The 5,905-nt window shown below is 39.1% G+C and overlaps 1 pseudogene across 1 annotated transcript; it reads right to left on the bottom strand.

Moving 5' to 3' along the window:
• Positions 1-456: 456 nt before the first annotated feature.
• On the bottom strand, positions 457-3,949 carry LOC308604756 (jupiter microtubule associated homolog 2-like; annotated as a pseudogene). Its single transcript has 2 exons — positions 3,864-3,949; positions 457-1,073 (listed from the first exon to the last, which is right to left on the bottom strand). The product of its transcript is annotated as a jupiter microtubule associated homolog 2-like (transcript).
• Positions 3,950-5,905: the final 1,956 nt, after the last annotated feature.

Below are 5,905 nucleotides of genomic sequence, written 5' to 3'. Positions count from 1 at the left end.
CTGAAGGGTAAACGGCGTCAGGACCTCAGGGCTCTATCCAGATACCCGCCTCCCCACCCCGCCAGGGTTTCAGTGTGTCTTGCTCTTCTATCCCACAGCAATGGACACGTGGTCTTTGGTTTTCTCTCAAAGGCTTTAAACTCTGCTACTATGTTAGTGACTCCTAGATACCCAGCTAGCCAACACACCAAGGACGCGAAGAGCCCACTCCTCAGGCTCACCTGGCCTGGCACCGCCTCCCCGCCTACCCACCCGATAGCTCCTCCCACCCACCCGAGAGCTCCTCCCACACCAGGCATCCCGTTTCCTCCTTTGGTTTCCGGGAGGCGAGGTCTCGGGCTTCTCGTGATGGCAGTGGAGCCGCAGCAGCAGCTTCAGGTGTCCACCCAACAGACCCTTTCCCCACCCCGCTCCTTCGGGCTAAAGAAACTACAACTTTGAAATCCTATCTCTCGAGTTTCCTGTCTGGCTCTGGGGGATGCAGCAGCGTCTCAGTAGAAGGAGACGCTGGACTTGCCTCCAGGCGGGTTCAGGACTTTGTTGTGGGAACGAGGCCTCGGGCTCAGCCTGGGCTCATGGCTGCCGATGGCGGGCGCCGGCTGCTGGGCGCGGGCTGCTCCTCCCGGGCCACCGGGCAGGCCGGCTCTTGTCTGGGGGAGGCGCTGGCTGCGGCTCTAAGGTCCGGTGTGTCCTCTCCCTCACACAGGAACACGTGGTCCTTGGGTTTGTTGGGTGTGCCATGGGTGAAGCAGCAGCGACTGGGGAGCCAAAAATGACACTGGGCTTCCCAACAGGGGGCTTCAGACGCTGTCGAGTCTGCACAGGCATGGATTCATCAAGTATACCACTTCCTTCCCCCCCAGGGGGCTTGGTCCTTTTGGGTATGTTCTGAGGTTCTTCAGTGGGTCCAGAAATATTAGATGCCATGCTGTTAAGGCCTGCGTGGAGGTGCGGCTGCTTCTGGACGATCGCTCGGCTCTCCCCCCGGGGGCTTCATGGCCCTGCTGCCGGCCCGGCCTCCCTCGCTCTCCGGCGCCCGGAATGTGTCGCCCGCCAAGCGGAGCCTCCCGCCCCTGTGGTTTTCATTTTAATTTGTATGTCCCTGATCGAAAATGATTTTGAGTGCCTTTTCATGTGCTTATTGTTCACTTGAATACCTGTTTTTTGGAAATTGCCTGTTGTAATAATTTATCCATTAAAAAAATCAGACTATTCATAATTTTATTGTTTATTGTAGGAGTTTTTGTATAATCTGAATATGTGTTTTTGTCATATAAATGTCATGAATATTTCTCCTTGCATTTGGTTTATCTTCATTTTTAAGGGAAATCTTTTCATGAGCAGAAAATTTCCAATTAATCCATTTCACTTCTGCTAAAAGTTGTGTGGTTTTGTTTTTTTGTTTTTGTCCTTACCAAGAAATCTTTGCTTACTCTAACTTTATTAGGATTGGATCCTTTTAGAAGTTTTACGGTTCTGAATTTTCAATTTAGGCCTATGACTTATCTCAAATTAATCTTTGTGTATGGTTTGAAATTGGGGTCTACTTTCATATTTCATATAGATATTTAGTTGTTTAATCAACATTTGTCAAAAAAACTCTTCTTTCCCAATTTATTTATCAAATGGCTAGATATGTGAGTCTGTTTCTGGACTCTGTTCTGTTCATGAATCTCTCTATCTTACACCAAAATCACAGTTATGTAAATTTTGAAATCAGTTCATGTAATTTCTTCAACTCTATTTTTTTTTCAAGATATTTTCTAGGTTCTTTGCATTTCCATAAGAATTTTAGAATTTTCTCACCAGTTTCTACTAGAAATCCTTTTAGGTTTTGTTAGGGATTGTGTTGAATCCATGGGGCAAATTAGAGAAGGAACATCTTAAAAATATTGAACCTTCCAATACATAAAATGGTAAATCTATCCCTTTGGGTCTTCATTAATTCCTTTGGGCAATGTATCCTATTTTTCAATATACAGGTTGTGCATATATTTCATTGGATTTAATAAAGTACTTTGAAATGTTACTTTTAATGGTATTGTTTATTGCTAGTAGATAAAAATACAAATCATTTTTATATATTTATTTTGAATCCTGTGATCCTGATCAATTCACTTATTAATTTTAGCTATTGTTTTGTAGACTACATAGAGTTTTATACATAATCATAGCACTTTCACATAAGGACAGTTTTACTTATTCCTAGATTTTAGGTTTTTTATTTATTTTAAAATATTTTTACTTTATTGCACTGGCTTGGACATTCAATGCAGTGCTAAACAGAAGTGGTAAAAGTAAATATCTTGACCTTTTTTCCTATCTCAGGAGAAAAGGCTCAATATTTTATTTAGTGCAATGTCAGCATTAGACTTTTCTTAAATTCCCCTTCTTGGATTAAGGGGAAGTTTCTTTCTATTCTTAGTTTGATGTGTTATTTTTTAAAAATCATGAATGGGTGTTGAATTTTGCCTTTTTTTTTTTTTTTTGTCCTCCTAAGAAAGTCATATGGCTTTCTCTTTTATTCTGTTAATGTATTGAGTTGCATTGATTTTTGAATGAAAAACTAGGCTAAATTTCTGGGCTAAATTACCTTTGCCATAACATATTATCCTTTTTATACATGGATTGATTGAATTCATTAATATTTTGTTATGAATTTTTGCATCTGTGTTTGTGAGAGATATTGGTCTGATTTTTTTCTTGTAATATTTCACCACAAAGTTATTCTGGTTTTATAAAATGTATTGGGAAGTGTTCTCTCTTCCACAAATTTCTGAAAGTTTGTGTATAATAGGTATTATTTCTTCCTTAAATACTTGGTAGAATTCAACAGTGAAGCTATCTGAGTCCACAGTTCTTTGTGGGAAAAAAATGATATTAATTTCCTTTACAGTTATCGGTATTTTGTACTGTCTATTTTTTTGTGTGTGTATGTGTCTGATGAAATTGTCCATTTACCTAAGTTGTCAAATTTATTGGCATAAAGTTGTTCAAAATATTCACTTATAGTCATTTTAATGGTTACAGTGTCTCTAATGATTTTTTCCTTTCTATTCCTGCTGTCGTTGTGTCCTCCTTTCATGAAACCATGGCAGGCCAACATTTTAGCTTGCAAGGAGGGAAAGCTCTCACAGTCCTTGACAATAACCTGGATACATTTTTCAGCAGTCCAAGATTTGACTGATTTAAAGTTAATAATTATTCATTTGTTATTTTACCAGCTTTTTTTTCCAGTTATCTCAATCCGTTAATACTTGTACAATATTTGTAAATTCCTTGATGCAAAGTAGTCCTCAGAGCTAGTATTTAAAGAAGCAAATGTGTTCATTTCATTGATAACTAAAAATTAAATACACAATACACTGGGAGGTACTTCAGTATTTCCACGTTGACATTACCTACCCCATTACTTAAAAGTAGATTTTAATTTATTGAGCTATTCAAGAATTATTGAGAGTTCTATTAAGCCAACTCTTGTGGAAGGTGCTGGAAATATAATGAGGAGTAAGACACAGCTCTTGCCCTGAAGGAGCTTACAATTGAGTATTGAGAAAGACGTGTTGCCATGACCTGATGGCTTAGTCTAACAAGTGATATGATAAAAGTGGGCACAAGAGACAAAGAGAGGGCTTAACTCAGCCTTATCTAGGACAAGATTCTAGGAGGAAGTGTCATATAAATTCAACTCTGAGGAATGAGTAAGAGCTAGCTAAGCCATTCTCAGATTCCTGTCCCTCAGAGACTGGAAAAATATAATCTGTCTTCATTATTCACAGATACTCTATTTGCAAATTTGCCTACTTGCTAAAATATGTTCATAATCACAAAGTCAACATCATGGAAGTTTTACAGTCATTCACCGCCATGTGCAGAGCAGTGAAAAATCTGAGTGGCCCAATGATTGTGCCTCTTCCCAGTTAAGATCAAACAAGGCGATCTCTGCCATCTTCTATAAGGTCTCCTACTGTAAACAAGTGTCCTTTTCATTGTCTATTTGGTGCTGTGTTTTCCGCATTTTTGGTGTTTTTTGATGGTGATTTCGTTGTTTACAATGGCCCCAAGCAAAGTGCTGAAGTGCATCTAGTGTTCCTAAGTACAAGAAGGCTGTGATGTGCCTTTTGGAGAAAATATATGTGTTAGACAAACTTCCCTCAGGCATGAATTATAGAGCTGTTGACCACGAGTTCAATATTAATGAATCAACAATATATATTAAACAAGTTTTTTTTTTTTTTTTTTGCGGTACGTGGGCCTCTCACTGTTGTGGCCTTTCCCGCTGCGGAGCATAGGCTCCGGACGCGCAGGCCCAACGGCCATGGCTCACGGGCCCAGCTGCTCCGCGGCATGTGGGATCTTCCCAGACCGGGGCACGAACCCGTGTCCCCTGCATCGGCAGGCGGACTCTCAACCACTGCGCCACCAGGGAAGCCAAACAAGTTGTTTTTATCGAGTAATACACGTAAAACAAATTTATGTATTGGTTGGTTGATAAGAAGTTTGTGGCCAGAGGCTTGCAGGAGCCTAAGCCTGAGTTTTCCCCAGGAGCAATGGTTCAGTATTCACTACTTCTGTGTTTGCAGTGACTTTATAAAATATAACTACTGTAAATAGTGAGAATCATCTCTGTTTTCTGTTTTAAGCACTAAGTTTTGAGATAATTGGCTATGCAGCAATAGATAACTAAAAGAACATATAAAGTCCAATGATGTAGCCTTTTTATAAGGCCTATATGATCTGACAACTAATATACCCTTCAGGAGTGTGTCTAATGTCTAGCCAAAAATAGTACAGAATGAATGGGTACATTTGCAGGTGAATATTCATTCTTTTTTGTTGGAATTGGCATAGCTCTGTAGAGTATTTGGAGCTACTGTGTTTTGAGATATTCTGAATTGTTTTCTATTTGGAAGTAACTTAATGTATCAAGAGTTGGCCACATCCAGTGCCTTCCCACTTAACTTTGATTTCAGGGTCTCTTTTAGCAATGTATTGTGAACAACATACCAATATTAGAAAATACCAGTTTTGTGGCTTTTCCATTGTATAAATCAATTTTAAAAATCAACCAAACATGGTTACACTGGCTATGTGTGAAAAGGAATGTCTTGACAGCCTAAGGTCCCTGCTTGGTTTGCATTCTCCATGATTATACTTGTTTCATACTTGTTAAGACAATGATTATTACTTAAGCTACAGAAGAACTTTGCCTAGCTCTGATGAATACACACAGGTGTACAGTGAGCCATTAAAGAAAGATTAAATTGTCGTCTCCTTATTAGAAAGTCCCGTTTATTTTGTTAAAAGTTACCAGATTATGTCTAAAAATTGAAAATAGCTGAATTGGGCACAGGCATTCTGCTGGGATTAGATGAATAGCAGCTGCAAAACCATTGTGAGATGCAAAAGCACATTTTAGCTTTTGGTAAAAAGACTGAGGCTCTCACTTTCCTTGCAGCTCTGGTCCATGTCTTGCTGCCAGCTCAGCTGTTAAATTACTGTGATATTGGAAAACTGGCTGGAGCTGGCTGTGTTGATGAGGAAAATAATTTAGGAAGTCCCTGTGCTCACTCCTAAGAATGTCGCCTTAAATGGATAAAGAATAATAATCATAATATTCAAGTATATGAGGTGCATAATCAATATCTTAAAAGATGTATGAAAAATAAAGTATCTTACCTGTGATATTAAATATTTACTGAAAATTTATAAAATTGTTCATTTAATAGACAACACTGGTTCTGATGCTGGTTTTCTGTGGGGACAGGGATAATAGGAATCAAGTTGTTATTTGATCCAGAAGAGATATGAATACACAACATATATTCTTTTCAATCTAAGAGATAACTCAAAAATCTATACATCAGATCTTCTGGGATTCTTTTTGTGGGGTTCACTAATATTC

The sequence above is a fragment of the Mesoplodon bidens genome (genome assembly GCF_964165515.1).
Source record: "Mesoplodon bidens genome assembly, chromosome: 2".
NCBI classification, from domain to species: Eukaryota; Metazoa; Chordata; class Mammalia; order Artiodactyla; family Ziphiidae; genus Mesoplodon; species Mesoplodon bidens.
Note: the sequence above shows the minus strand (reverse complement) of the source record. Positions and strands in the feature narration are given on the sequence as shown.